This window comes from Hyla sarda, chromosome 1 (genome assembly GCF_029499605.1).
Source record: "Hyla sarda isolate aHylSar1 chromosome 1, aHylSar1.hap1, whole genome shotgun sequence".
Taxonomy (NCBI): Eukaryota; Metazoa; Chordata; class Amphibia; order Anura; family Hylidae; genus Hyla; species Hyla sarda.
In genome coordinates, this window is record NC_079189.1 from 263,432,106 (window position 1) to 263,447,729 (window position 15,624).

At 45.6% G+C, this 15,624-nt stretch overlaps 1 protein-coding gene across 1 annotated transcript in view; it reads right to left on the bottom strand.

Annotated features, from left to right (window-relative positions):
• The window catches only part of LOC130368098 (bone morphogenetic protein 2-like), a 165,979-nt gene extending 150,680 nt beyond the window's left edge, over positions 1–15,299 (bottom strand). The window contains exon 1 of the mRNA XM_056571396.1: positions 14,905–15,299. The gene's annotated coding sequence lies outside the window, so the exon portion shown is untranslated. The remainder of the gene's footprint in view (positions 1–14,904) is intronic.
• Between the last annotated feature and the right edge of the window lie 325 nt (positions 15,300–15,624).

The following is a 15,624-nucleotide window of genomic DNA, read 5'->3' on the forward strand; positions in this document are numbered from 1 at the left end:
TTGGGGATTTTTCACCAAGAAAGGATGCAAGTAATGATGAAAATTTACCACTATGTTAAAGTAGAATATGTCATGAAAAAACACGTTCTCGGAATCAGCATAATCGGTAAAAGCATCCCAGAGTTATTGATGCTTAAAGTGACAATGGTCAGAATTGCGAAAGAGGCTCAGTCCTTAAGGGGTTACACAAAACCCCCGACCCTGGCAAATGGGGGTGAGTAAGGGTTAAATTACCTATCCTATGTTGTTGAAATATAAGTAACATGTGTGCCAAGTTTCATGTTAATATCATTATCCGTTTGGATGTGATTGTGGAACATACATACACACATTGGGGGAGATTTATCAAAACCTGTGCAGAGGAAGAGTGGTGCAGTTCCCATTGCAACCAATCAGATCACTTCTTTCATTTTTAAAGAGCCCTGTGCAAAATGAAAGAAGGGATCTGATTGGTTGCTATGGGCAACTGCACTACTCTTCCTCTACACAGGTTTTGATAAATCTCCCACATTGAATTATATATATATATTTGTGGATTTCTTAGCACCAGTGATGTGGGAAGTCTTTCATGAATCCTGTTCGGAGGGTAGTTTACCACCATCAATGTTGGAAGCATATATTGAATCATATTTTCCTATCTCTCTCATTAACACTGATGCCAAGATATGCGCAAAGATTCTTGTAAGGAGGTTAAAATGTAGAAATCTGTGATTTATATGAAAATTGTGTATATATATATATATATATATATATATATATATATATATATATATATATATAAATGTGATATTGAAAAGATTGTAGGAGATTCAGTGTGATCATAAAACATTTAATACAGTTATAATAATCTATCCCCGCAGGGCCCTTGCAGGGGGCAGGAAATAATTCAGATATATAAGTAAAATATAGGTTAAAATATGAAAATGAAAAATAGTAATAAAAGTAAACCAGCTTATTGTTAAATGTCCAGGATATAAAATAAATAAGCAGCAGTTGGTAGTATGTCGTTGGTGGTATACTGGAGTTATACTCCTATGCTCATTGGTGGTACAGTAATAGTTAGTATTTTACCACAGTTGGTGATATAATGGAGTTATACTCCTATGTTCATTGGTAGTACAGTGGGTTAGCAATATGCAATGGTGCACAGCACCACTTACCTGACCACCCAGGCGGTGTCCCTATGCACACTGACGGGCTGGCTCGGCTAGCGTCCGGCACAGTTGTATGTGCCCTTCTGCAGGGAAAGCCGCACTTCTCCGCAAGGTCCTGTGGTACCGGACTGGCACGGCTGGCATCCGGCCAATGTGAAATGTCCGGGCTTCAACAGGTGACTGTGGGAGTGATGATGTAAGGGAGGTCGGCAGTGGATGCTGGCGTCCTGTGTAGAAGCACACGTAACAGTGCTGATGTCCTGTGTTGCTACGTATGTAACAGTGGGCCGCTCACTCGGGGCCTCCAGCAGTTGCAAGTTGGTTTGTTTAGATCCTGGTTTCTATGATGGTGAGTATGGTATAATAGATTGCTGGTATATGTAGAGGCTAGATGCCTTTCGAGACATTCATCTGTCTCTTTTTCAATAGCTGTGATAAACTGTTGGAAATGTGCTGCTTTTATAACCACAGCTTTTCTGTAACTGGTGGATTTTCTTAGCTGTAAATGGAACAAGCACTGAATCTCATTAGTAATTAGGGATCTGGATGATCCTGAACGAACACTGAATTTCATTAGTAATTAGGGATCTGGATGATCCTGAACAAACACTGAATCTCATTAGTGATTAGGGATCTGGATGATCCTGAACAAACACTGAATCTCATTAGTGATTAGTAGGGATGCACCGATATATCGGCAGCCGATACATATCGGCCGAAAATAGCTATTTCGGGGAAATGCCGAAATAACAAAAAATGTGCCGATAATGACCCACCTCCCCTGCCAGCCCACAGCACAAGTTACAAACACTGCCAGTGGCAGAGGCGTAGCGTGGGGGGTGCAGGGGGGGCCGGCCGCACCGGGCGCAACATCTGGGGGGGGCGCGCTCTCCGGGATAGGAATACTTCTTTTTATGTGCCTGGGCCGGCTCCCATGTGTGGCTGCAGGTGGAGGCCGACCAGAGCATATAAAAACTAATACTGTATACTAAAAACCAGGGGGCCTCCAGCTGTTGTGAAACTACAACTCCCAGCATGCCCGGAACGGCAAAGTCTGTCCGGGCATGCTGGTAGTTGTAGTGTCACAACAGCTGGAGGCCCCCTGGTTTTTAGTATACAGTATTAGGTTTTATATGCTCTGGCCGGCCCCCGCCTGCAGCCACACACGGGAGCCGGCCCGGGCACATAAAAAGAAGTATTCCTATCCCGGACATCCCTGTGTCCCGAAAAATCTTTTCGGGACATAAGGAAGTCCGCCGGTCCCTCACCATTCCCCGCCGTCCTCCTGCGATCCTCCTTTGGTCCCTCGCTTCTCCGCCTCTATGGTCGTATGTACGGGACGACACTGACGTCCCGTGCGTACAACCATAGAGACGCAGGAGGACCGCAGGATCGTCGCAGGAGAACGCGCGCTGGCAGGGGCCTGGTAAGTGACCGGCGGCGTGTCATTTTCTTCAGTGTTCCGGTCACCGCTCCTCCGGTCCCGGCACCTACTGATATGGTCCATAGGCCATAGCAGTAGATGTGACCCCGGGCCGGAGGAACGGTGACCGGAACACTGTGGGGGCAGCAGTACAGACATACAGCCTCCAGCCATACACTGTATATGGCTGGAAGCTGTATGTCTGTGGGGTGGGGGGAAGCTGCCTACTATTATGGAGGAACTGCTGACCTAATGTGGGGGAGCTGCCTACAAATGTGGGGGGAGCTGCCTAATATTGTGGGGGGGAGCTGCCTACAAATGTGGGGGGGAGCTGCCTAATATTGTTGGGGGGAGCTGCCTAATATTGTGGGGGAACTGCCTACTATTGTGGAGGGGAGCTGCCTACAAATGTGGGGGGAGCTGCCTAATATTGTGGGGGAACTGCCTAATATTGTGGGGGGGGAGCTGCCTACAAATGTGGGGGGAGCTGCCTAATATTGTGGGGGAACTGCCTAATATTGTGGGGGGGGGGAGCTGCCTACAAATGTGGGGGGAGCTGCCTAATATTGTGGGGGAGCTGCCTAATATTGTTGGGGGGAGCTGCCTAATATTGTGGGGGAACTGCCTACTATTGTGGGGAACCTGCCTACTATTGTGGGGGAAATGCTGACCTAATGTGGGGGAGCTGCCTACTATTGTGGGGGAGCTGCCCACTATTGTGGGGGAGCTGCCTACTATTGTGGGGGAGCTGCCTATTAATGTGGGGGAGCTGCCTACTATTGTGGGGAAGCTGCCTACTATTGTTGGGGAGCTGCCTATTAATGTGGGGGAGCTGCCTACTATTGTGGGGGAGCTGCCTATTAATGTGGGGGAGCTGCCTATTAATGTGGGGGAGCTGCCTATTAATGTGGGGGAGCTGCCTACTATTGTGGGGAATTTGCCTACTATTGTGGTGGAGCTGCCTATTAATGTGGGGGAGCTGCCTACTATTGTGGGGGAGCTGCCTACTATTGTTGGGGAGCTGCCTATTAATGTGGGGGAGCTGCCTATTAATGTGGGGGAACTCCCGACCTAATGTGGGGGAGCTGGCAATCTAATGTGGGGGAATCTAATCTAATGAGCGGAGCGCTGCATTTTACCAGAAGACGGGGAGAAGTCATTTTCGGTTTCGGTATCAGTTTCGGCCGGACATTTTTTTTAATTTCGGTTTTGTTTCGGTTCTGAAATTTCCATTTCGGTGCACCTCTAGTGATTAGGGATCTGGATGATCCTGAACTTTAGCAGAGGAACCAAAGTGTGGGTATTGGATCATATATACATATATTTACTATAAACTATAGAGAGTGTAATGAATCATATATAGAACAAGATGAAAGAAATAAATATATATGACATATGGATATAATGTAAAAGCAGAGTGAAGAAACTAAAATATATGGTGGGTATTGTATTTAAAAATAAAAAATGATGCGGTTTATAAAAATGTGATAAATGTTTGTATATGACACATACGGTATATATGATAAAATTAATATTATGATGAGGTGATATGGATAGAAAGTGTATAAATGTCTGATGTATACTTCCATATGTAAAATAGACAAAAATATTAATATATAAAAATATATGGAAAAATATATATATCTGTGATTTTTGGTGTATCTTCACTGAATATGTTATGACATATTCATTTGGTATGTTGTGTTTTCTTGTTTATTGTATGAAGTGTAATAGCTAAAAATAATGTGTACCATATATGTTCCTGTATATAAGTTTTATTACAGGTGTATATTTTATTAAAGGTATGTTTATATACTATAACTATACAACCGCCCTATCAATTTGAACATGTGGATAAATACATATATTGATTTATCTAAGATTATGGAGATGGGACTATGTTTTTGAACAAAATTTGTTATTCCCTATATAGCTATATATGGTAAATACCGAATAGCATGTGTTTTATCACATGCGTATCAGTTAGGAGTATATAGATTTTTTATTTTTTTTTATTTTTTTTTATTATGGTACCTATCTTGTTTAGTACATTATTTTCATTAAATGATGTTATTAAATAGAATTTTTAAATAAAACCAAAGATTTCTAGTTCAGCATAAATTTTTTTTAAATCTGCGATTTAGTTGGGGGAAATCAAACAGGTTTTATACCTGGGAGATCTTTGTTTGAGTATATTTGACATGTTTTTGACAATTTTCAGTTTGGGGGGGGACCCCATTCCATCCTGTCACTTGATGCTATTAAAGCGTTTGACAGGGTGGAATGAGAGTTCCTCCGGGCCTCATTGGCCTCTTTTGTGATAGGGCTGCATTTTGTCAAATTAATTCAGCTTCTGTATAAGGCTCCAGAGGTTAGAATAATGTTAGAAGGGGTCCACTTTTCACCCCTGCTTTTTTCATTATATACTAGCTGAGTACCCAGCATTGCCCGGTTTTTCTTTCCTAATCCTTGTTGGGGAGGAAAATCAACAAAGGAGGATTTGCCAATCCCATATCCCGTCCTATCTCAACCTCATATCCCGTCCTCATATCCTGTCATCATATCTCGAACTCATATCCTGACCTCCTATCCCGTCCTCATTTCTCGACCTTCTATCCCGTCCTCCTATCTCTACCTCCTATCCTGTCCTCCTATCTCGACCTCCTATCCCCTCCTCCCGTCCTGACCTCCTATCCCGTCCTCTTATCCTGAACTTCAATCCCGTCCTCCTATCTCAAACTCATATCCCGTCCTCATGTCCAGAGCTCATATCTCAACCTCCTATCCAGATCTAATTTCCCGACCTCATATCCTGTCCTCATATCCTGACCTCCTGTCCCGTCCTCATATCTCGACCTCCTATCCCGTCCTCATATCTCGACCTCCTATCCAGACGACCTGTCCCGTCCTCCTATCCCATCCTCATATTCCGTCCTCATATCTCAACCTCATATCCCATCCTCATATCCCGACCTCCTATCCCGACCTCCTATCCCGACCTATCTCGACCTCCTATCCCATCCTCATATCCCCTCCTCATATCCCGACCTCCTATCTCGACCTAATTTCCCGTCCACTCATCTCTTTCATAGTATCAGGACTATGGCTTGAGTCACTTTCAGCACTCTCTTCTTCTTCAGATTCTGTCATTTCCATTCCTTCCTGTTCTGCTTGAAGTTCTTCTATTTCCCCTCCATGCTCTTCTTCAGATTCTGCCATTTCAACTTCTTGCTCCTCTGGAGAAAGCTTTCGCAAAAAAGCATCAGAAGACTCAGCTTGATCAATTGGTGCGGCGTCTTTTGATGAACCCTGGCCATCATCTGGTCTTTTGACATATTTGAGCATGGATCCAGCAAGAGTTTTGATTGATTCAATTTTTGCCTCCTTTGCTTTCCTTTGCTGGTATCCTCTTGGCCTCTTTGACTTATGCACTCCATGTGGCATGGTGGAATATTCCCTTCAGACTTTGCTTTATGATGCTCAATCGGGGAAAAAAGAGGACACAATGAAAACATATAATTTGTTTCTTGTGCTTATCATATGTTGCTAATTGTATGGATAGACTGGTTTTCCCAGTGTGTAATTTCTCATTAGTTGGATGCCTCATGTATTTTTATGGCCTGTTTGCCATATAATACAACGTCCCATGGTTTAAGCTTTTATGTAAACCACCCACTTTATGGCATCACCATGCAACGTTTGTTGTGGTAAAACTGGAAAGGTCATTGTATACATTTTTTTGATTGGGTGACTAAAATAATAGATGGCCGAGGTGCAGTAGACATCGCATATCTAGATTTTAGTAAGGCTTTTGACACTGTCCCATATAGAAGACTTATCAATAAACTGCAGTCATTGAGTTTGGACTCCCATATTGTTGAGTGGATTAGATAGTGGTTGAGGGACAGACAACAGAGGGTTGTAGTCAATGGAGAATTTCAGAACAAGGTCTTGTTACCAGTGGGGTACATCAGGGATCGGTACTGGGACCCATTTTGTTTAATATCTTCATAAGTGATATTGTAAAAGGTCTTGATGGTTTTGGTCTTTTTGCTGATGACACAAAGATATGTAACAGGGTTGATGTTCCTTGAGGGAAACGCCAAATGGAAAAGGATTTAGGAAAACTAGAAGAATGGTCCGAACTCTGCCATCTGAAATTTAATTGGGATAAGTTTCCAAATAATGCACCTTACGCGTAAAAACCCTCGGGCAGAATATAGAATATTTGAAACAGTCCTGACCTCAGTATCTGAGGAAAGGGATTTATTTCAGAAGACTTAGAAGGTAGGAAGACAATGTAATAGAGCAGCAGGAAATGGCAGCAGAATGCTTGGGTGCTTAGGGAGAGGTATAAGCAGTAGAAAGAAGAAATTGCTCATGGGTGTATAGGGAGAGGTATAAGCAGTAGAAAGAAGAAATTTCTCATGGGTGTATAGGGAGAGGTATAAGCAGTAGAAAGATAGAAGTGCTCATGGGTGTATAGGGAGAGATATTAGCCTTAGAGAGGGAAGTGCTCATGCCACTGTACAAACACTGGTGAGACCTCACTTGGATTATGTGCGCTGAACAATAGATTTTTATTTATCAATATTTAGTTCATTGGTTGATTTTAAATAATTGGGTTTTCTGTGTGATCTACATATTAAAAACACACAATTGTCAAGTAAGGGAAAAGTAAGGGGAATACGTTTTTACCATGTAAAATAACAGCTCTCAGTATGACCTAAGCAGTGCTAAGGTTATGCTGTGAGTTGTTGTTTTATCCATCATCACTGCAGACTCCAGCTCTGATAGGACATAGTGAGGATAATACACCGTGTTATCAGTAATTACAGGTGACATCTCTATAGTGAGAATACACAATGATATCAGTGACTACAGGTGACAACTTCTCTACAGTGAGGAGAATACACAATGATATCAGTGATTACAAGTGACATCTTCTCTATAGTGAGGAGAATACACAATGATATCAGTGATTACAGGTGACGTCTTCTCTATAGTGAGGAGAATACACAATTATGTCAGTGATTACAGGTGGCATCTCTATAGTGAGGAGAATACACAATAATATGAGTGATTACAGGTGACATCTTCTCTATAGTGAGGAGAATACACAATGATATCAGTGATTACAGGTGACATCTTATCTATAGTGAGGAGAATACACAATAATATCAGTGACTACAGGTGACATCTTCTCTATAGTTTTTCCTTATCTAATTCAGTTAGTACATACCACCGGGACTTGTTCCAGCTAAATTTTCACTCTGTAGAACCTAGATTGCTCCTCACTGTGTCGGCGGATTCTGAGCCTCTATGTGAAAACAATAATTAATATTACCCAACCAGACACTGGATCCTCTAAATGTAATACTACCCCACACACTTCACTCCCTGTGTATATAACCCTGTCCCATACTGTATTAAATACTGCCACACGCTGTACCCTATGAATATAATACTGCAACATACTCTATGGTTTCTGAATGCAAAACAACCTATGCCCCACAAATAAATTATACACTAGTGCTCCCATATATTATATATTGTGCCTTGTGCCCTCCATGGTCACCCACCCCCATCCCAAGCATCCTTAACCCCCCAATCACCCTCTCATGTCAACTTCATCATCACCCTCCAACCCTCACAATACTGTGCCTCCTCATGTCAGCCTCATCATCATGATGGGGATTGTATTGTTTGGGAACACACTGCCAAAATGTACTAACCCATTTTCTTCTCTTTCAGATACGTGTATGCTGAGGATAACTATGGATTTGGTGGACTACGTTGATAACTAGCGGTTTTTATTTTTATTTAAAGGAGTATTCTGGAGCAATTGTTTTATCTTCCCCTGTGCTCAGGCTGCAAAAGTATACAAAACAAACTTGGACTCACCTGGACTACGCTCCCCCATTGCTCTGATCTCGCTGTCCCGTTCTCCGGTCCCTGTCTCTTCCTCTTCCTGTGGGTCATGATTCACACTGTGCTCAGCGTATCACCGGCCGCAGCAATGTCCTGCAGTGGCCGGTGATATGCTGAGCACAGCGTAAGTCACCGACCCACAGGAAGCGGAAAAAGACAGGGACCAGAGAACGGGACGGCGATATCGGAGCAATGGGGGAGCGTAGGCAGGTGAGTCCAAGTTTGATTTGTATACTTTTGCAGCCCGGGCACCAGGGACGAGCACAGACATTTTGGGGGGCAGGGGCTGAAAAGAAAAAAAGGGCACATCTCATAATAATTTATATAAATGCCCATATAACAGTGGTGTCCAAACTGCGCCCCTCCAGATGTTTCAAAACTACAACTCCCAGCATGCCCGGACAGCCGTTGTCTGTCTGGGCATGCTGAAAGTTGTAGTTTAGCAACAGCTGGAGACACCCTGGTTGGGAAACACTGACCTATACTACATAGTCCAACATGCTGGGAGTTGTGGTTTTACAACAGCTGGAGGCACCCTGGTTGGGAAAAACTTACCATTACTATATACTACTATATAGTCCAACATGCTGGGAGTTGCAGTTTTACAACAGCTGGAGGGCCACAGTTTGGACACTCCTGCCATATAATGATCCCAGACAACTCAGCATTGCCCAGGGAACTTGTAGGAGAAATATCCAAAGGGCCGCAGGGGCTCAAGCCCCCTTTCTAGTCAACCTGTGCCCGTCCCTGCCAGGCACAGGGGAGATTAAACAATTACTCCAGAGTATTCCTTTAACCCCTTCCCGCAGAATGTCATATATAAATGCCGGGTTGTGCAGTGCGTTCACGACGTTTATAAATGATATTCCGTCGTTTATAAATGACATTCAGTTAACCCGGCGATGCGCAGCATCGCACGGGTTAACCAGCAGAAGTCCCGCTGTTTCCAGCAGGAGACAACTTCTGCTTCACCCCCCAGGACCATCCATTGATGGTCCTGGTCAGCGATCACTGTGATTGGTCCCTGTGGACCAATCACAGTGACCTGGGGTGAAAGTTCAGATCCCCCGCACTGCCCGCCCCGGGGGCTCGCCGGGACCTGCGGCATAGGAGGGAACACGCGGGGACCGGCGGCCTTACCTGGAGCAGCGGCGGGACCGAGGAGCAGCGGCGGGACCGGCCACGTGGAGGAGCAGCGGCGGGACCGGCAGGTAAGTACATGGTCCTCAGAGGCAGCAGGGAAGATCTTCACTGCTGCTTCTAGGAGTCTGAAAACTACAACTTCCAGCATGCCCAGACTATCCAGGAATGCTGGGAATGCTGGCCCTTCAGATGTTGCCGAACTACAACTCCCAGCATGCCTGGACAGTCAGTGCATGTTGTGAGTTGTAGTTTTGCAACAGCTGGAAGAGCACAGATTGGAGACCATTATACAATGGTCTCCAAACTGGGGCCCTCCAGATGTTGCAAAACTACAACTCCCATCATGCCCTTCAGCTGTCTGGGCATGCTGGGAGTTGTAGTTTTGCAACAACTGGAGGCACACTTTTTGGGAAACATTGTCTGTTTCTAACTCAGTGTTTCCTAACCTGTGTGCCTCCAGCTGTTGCAAAACTATAACTCCCAGCATGCACTAACAGACCATGCATGCTGGGAGTTGTGGTTTTGCAACAGCTGGTGCACCCCCACCCCCCCTGTACAGGGTACATTCACACGGGCGAGGGTTTTACAGTGGGTTTCTCGCTGCAAGTTTGAGATGCAGCAAATTTTGCGCTGGGAAACACGCTGTAATCCCCCGCCCGTGTGACTGTACCCTAAAACACTACACTACACTAACACAAAATAAAAAAAAAGTTTAAAACACAACATATACACATACCCCTACACACTAACACCCCCCCCCCCCCCCCCAATAAGAACGTCTGGTACGCCACTGTTTCCAAAGCGGAGCCTCCAACTCCCAGTATTGCCGGACAGCCATTGACTGTCCTTGCATACTGGGAGTTTTGCAACAGCTGGAGGCACCCTGTTTGGGAATCACTGGCGTAGAATACCCCTATGTCCACCCCTATGCAAATCCCTAATTTAGGCCTCAAATGCACATGGCGCTCTCACTTTGGAGCCCTGTCGTATTTCAAGGCAACAGTTTAGGGCCACATATGGGGTATCGCCGTACTCGGGAGAAATTGCGTTACAAGGTTTGGGGGGCTATTTCTCCTTTAACCCTTTATGAAAAGGAAATGTTCGGGGTCTACACCAGAATGTTAGTGTAAAAAAATAAAAAATTTTGCACTGACATGCTGGTGTTGCCCCATACTTTTAATTTTCACAAGAGGTAAAAGGAAAAAAGCCCCCCAAAATTTGTAGTGCAATTTCTCCTGACTACGGAGATACCCCATGTGTCGCCGCAAAGTGCTCTGAGGGCGTACAACAAGGCCCAGAAGGGAGAGTGCACCATGTACATTTGAGGTGATTTGCACAGGGGTGGCTGATTGTTACAGTGGTTTTGACAAACGCAAAAAAAAAAAAAAAACACATGTGACCCCATTTCTGAAACTACACCCCTGTCTGACAGATCTTTGGAACAGCGGTCCGTGAAAATAAAAAATTTTGTACAGCCCACTGTTCCAAAGATCTGTCAGACACCAGTGGGGGGTAAATGCTCACTGTACCCCTTGTTACATTCCTCAAGGGGTCTAGTTTCCAAAATGGTATGCCATGTTTGGTTATTTTGCTGTCCTGGCACCATAGGGGCTTCCTAAATGCGACATGCCCCCCGAGCAAAATTTGCTCTCAAAAAGCCAAATATGACTCCTTCTCTTCTGAGCATTGTAGTTTGCCCATAGTGCACTTCAGCTCAACTTATGGGGTACCTCCATACTCAGAAGAGATGAGGTTACACATTTTGGGGGGTATTTTCTGCTATTAACCCTTGCAAAAATGTGAAATTTGGGGGGAAACACACATTTTAGTGAAATTTATTTTTTTTACATATGCAAAAGTCATGAAACCCCTGTGGGGTATTAAGGCTCACTTAATTTCTTGTTACGTTCCTCAAGGGGTCTAGTTTCCAAAATGGTTTGGCATGTGGTGGGTTTTTGCTGTTCTGGCACCATAGGGGCTTCCTAAATGCAACATGCCCCCCAAAAACCATTTCAGAAAAACTCACTCTCCAAAATGCCCTTGTCGCTCCTTCGCTTCTGAGCCCTCTACTGCACCCGTCGAACAATTTACATAGACATATGAGGTATGTGCTTACTCGAGAGAAATTGGGTTACAAATATAAGTATACATTTTCTCCTTTTACCCCTTGTAAAAATTCAAGAATTGGGTCTACAAGAACATGCGAGTGTAAAAAATGAAGATTGTGAATTTTCTCCTTCACTTTGCTGCTATTCCTGTGAAACACCTAAAGGGTTAAAACACTTACTGAACGTCATTTTGAATACTTTGAGGTTGCAGTTTTTATAATGGGGTCATTTGTGGGGTATTTCTAATATGAAGACCCTTCAAATCCACTTCAAACCTGAACTGGTCCCTGAAAAATAGTGAGTTTGAAAATTTTGTGAAAAATTGGAAAATTGCTGCTAAACTTTGAAGCCCTCTGGTGTCTTCCAAAAGTAAAAACTCATCAATTTTATGATGCAAACATAAAGTAGACATATTGTATATGTGAATAAAAAAATATATATATTTGTAATATACATTTTCCTTACAAGCAGAGAGCTTCAAAGTTAGAAAAATGCTAAATTTTCTAATTTTTCATCAAATTTGGGGATTTTTCACCAAGAAAGGTTGCAAGTTACCACAAGAATTTACCACTATGTTAAAGTAGAATATGTCACGAAAAAACATTCTCGGAATCAGAATGATAACTAAAAGCATTCCACAGTTATTAATGTTTAAAGTGAAAGTGGTCAGATGTGCAAAAAACGCTCTGGTCCTTAAGGCCAAAATGGGCTTGGTCCTTAAGGGGTTAAATGAAATGTTAATAAGGGCTGTGAGAGTATTTTTTTGTAATAAAATGTTTTTTCTGTGTGTTGTGTTTTTTTTTTTTTTTTACTTCTTAGGCTAGCCCAAAACCAGCTAAGGCTAACCTCCAATTATTACCCAGGTACCCACTGCCCCAGGGGTGCTGGGAAGAGCCAGTACCAACAGGCCCGGAGCATCAAATATGGCGCTCCTGTGCCTAGGCGGTAACAGGCTGGCATTATTTAGGCTGGGGAGGGCAGTAACAATGGTCCTAGCCCACCTTGGTAACGTCAGGCTGTTGATGTTTTGTTAATATCATGCTGAGAATAAAAAGACGGGACCACACACTTTTTTATTTTTTCAAAAATAAATAAAAACATGGGTGGTTCCCCTTTTCATTCTCAGCCAGATATCAGCGAAACATCAACAGCCTGACGTTACCAGGGTGGGCTAGGACCATTGTTACTGGCCCTCCCCAGCCTAAATAATGCCAGCCTGTTACCACCTAGACACAGGAGCGCCGTATTTGATGCTCCGGGCTTGTTGGTACCAGCTCTTCTCGGCACCCCTGGGGCAGTGGGTACGGGGGTAAAAATTGGGGGTTAGCGCTAGCTGATTTTGGGACTAACGCCAAGCCCGGCTTAGTAATCGATTCTGTCTACAAATTGGCTTCCACTACTAAGCCTATAAATAAAAATTTATAAAAATTAAAAAAAAACACACACACACACAACATGGAAAAATATATATTATTACAAAAAACACTCCGTCACAACTAGCCATTGTTACCAATTTTAGAAAAAAAAAATTAAGAAACGCTGGTCATCGACATAGGTCATCAACATGGATGATTGGGGTGCTACTGCCAGGAGGATGATCCTGCCGATGTATGATGGGGGTGCTACTGCCAGGCCAGTAGCACCCTCATCATCCATCAGCAGGATCATCCTCCTGACAGTAGCACCCCCATCATCCATCAGCAGGATAATCCTCCTGCCAGTAGCACCCTCATCATCCATCAGTAGGATCATCCTCCTGGCAGTAGCACCCTCATCATCCATCAGTAGGATCATCCTCCTGGCAGTAGCACCCTCATCATCCATCAGCAGGATAATCCTCCTGCCAGTAGCACCCTCATCATCCATCAGTAGGATCATCCTCCTGACAGTAGCACCCCCATCATCCATCAGCAGGGTAATCCTCCTGGCAGTAGCACCCTCATCATCCATCAGTAGGATCATCCTCCTGGCAGTAGCACCCTCATCATGCATCAGTAGGATCATCCTTCTGGCAGTAGCCCCCTCATCATCCATCAGTAGGATCATCCTCCTGGCAGTAGCACCCCTACCATCCAGGAGGATGGTGCTGCCGATGGATAATGGGGTGCTACTGGCAGGAGGATGATCCTGCTGATGGATGATGGGGATGCAGCACCCCTATCATACATCAGTAGCACCTTCATCATACAAAAGGAGAATCACCCTCCTGCCAGTGGCACCCCCCATCATCCAGGATGATGGGGGTGCAGCATCCCCATCATACATCAGTAGCACCCTCATTATACATCAGCAGAATAATCCTCCTGGCAGTGGTGCCCCCATCATCCGGTATGATGGGGGTGCTAATGGCAGGAGGATGATCCTGCTGATGGATGATGGGGGTGCAGCACCCCCATCATTCATCAGTAGCACCCTCATCCTACATCTGGAGGGTCATCCTCCTGCCAGTGGCACCCCCCCATCATCCAGGATGATGGGGGTGCAGCCTACCCATCATACATCAGTAGCATCCTCATCATACATCAGTAACACCCTCATCATACATCAGCAGGATAATCCTCCTGGCAGTGGTGCCCCCATCATCCGGTATGATGGGGGTGCTAATGGCAGAAGGATGATTCTGCTGATGGATGATGGGGGTGCACCAACCCCATCATACATAAGGAGGATTATCCTCCTGCCAGTGTCACCCCCCATCATTCAGGAGGATGATCCGCTGATGGATGATGGAGGTGCTACTCGCAGGAGGATGATCCTTCTGATGGATGATGGGGGTGCAGCACCCTCATCATACATCAGTAGCACCCTCATCATACATCAGCAGGATAATCCTCATGGCAGTGGCGCCCCCATCATCCGGTATGGTGGGGGTGCTACTGGCAGAAGGATGATCCTCCCAATAGATGATGAGGGTGCTACTGCGCCCCCCCCCTTCCCCAGCCGTAGCACCCCCATCATACATCCGCAGGATCATCCTCCTGCCAGTAGCATCTCCATTATACAGGAGAATAAACTGCTGATGGATGATGGGGGTGCAGCACCTCATCATACATCAGTAGCACCTTCATCACACATAAGGAGGATCATCCTCCTGCCAATGGCACCCCCCAGAGCCTCTCAGCACCCCCTTTCTCCCTTTTAGTACCTTACAGGGGTCAGATGCACCCCAGTCTCCCTTGTGCTGGCTTTCTTCAGTTGTGATGGCTTGCTTGCTGGGCTTGCTGAAGTTCTGAATGACCTGCACTCTGGTCCTCCTTTTATTCCTATCCTGGCAGGTGAAGACCGGGTGGGGGGATTGCCCATAGCCAGCACGTCGCCGGACAGCAGCGGAGGACCGGTGGTGGCAGTCATGCTGTTTGTGGTGCTGCGCAGGACCAGGGGCTGGAGGGCGTCGGGACTCGGGGATTGCTAGGCAGCGCGCCGCCTTATAGCCTAGGTGGCGGCCTGGCAGGGTACCTTGCCCCAGCCTCACAGGTGAAAGCCGCAGGTTCGGGGGGTTGGGAGCTCCGAGCTGCTCTACAAGTGAGGTTTCCTGGTGCTGGTGGCAGGTGCACCGTGACCTACGTGCCACTGCGCAGATGAGGATGGGGGGGGGGGGTTTGGTGATGGGTTGGTGGAGAGATGTCCCTCACTGCTGCCGATGTAAACCTCTGACCTCTGGAAGTGGCAAGTGATTTCCGGGGAGGGGGGGAATGTTATGGGGGTGCTGGCGGACGTGGGGACCCATGTGCCGCCGTGCAGATGAGGACCGGGGTGGGTGCTTGCAGACGTGGAGACCCATGTGCCGCCGTGCAGTTGAGGACCGAAGGGGTGGTGGTCTGGCGGACGTGGAGACCCATGTGCCGCCGTGCAGATGAGGACCGGG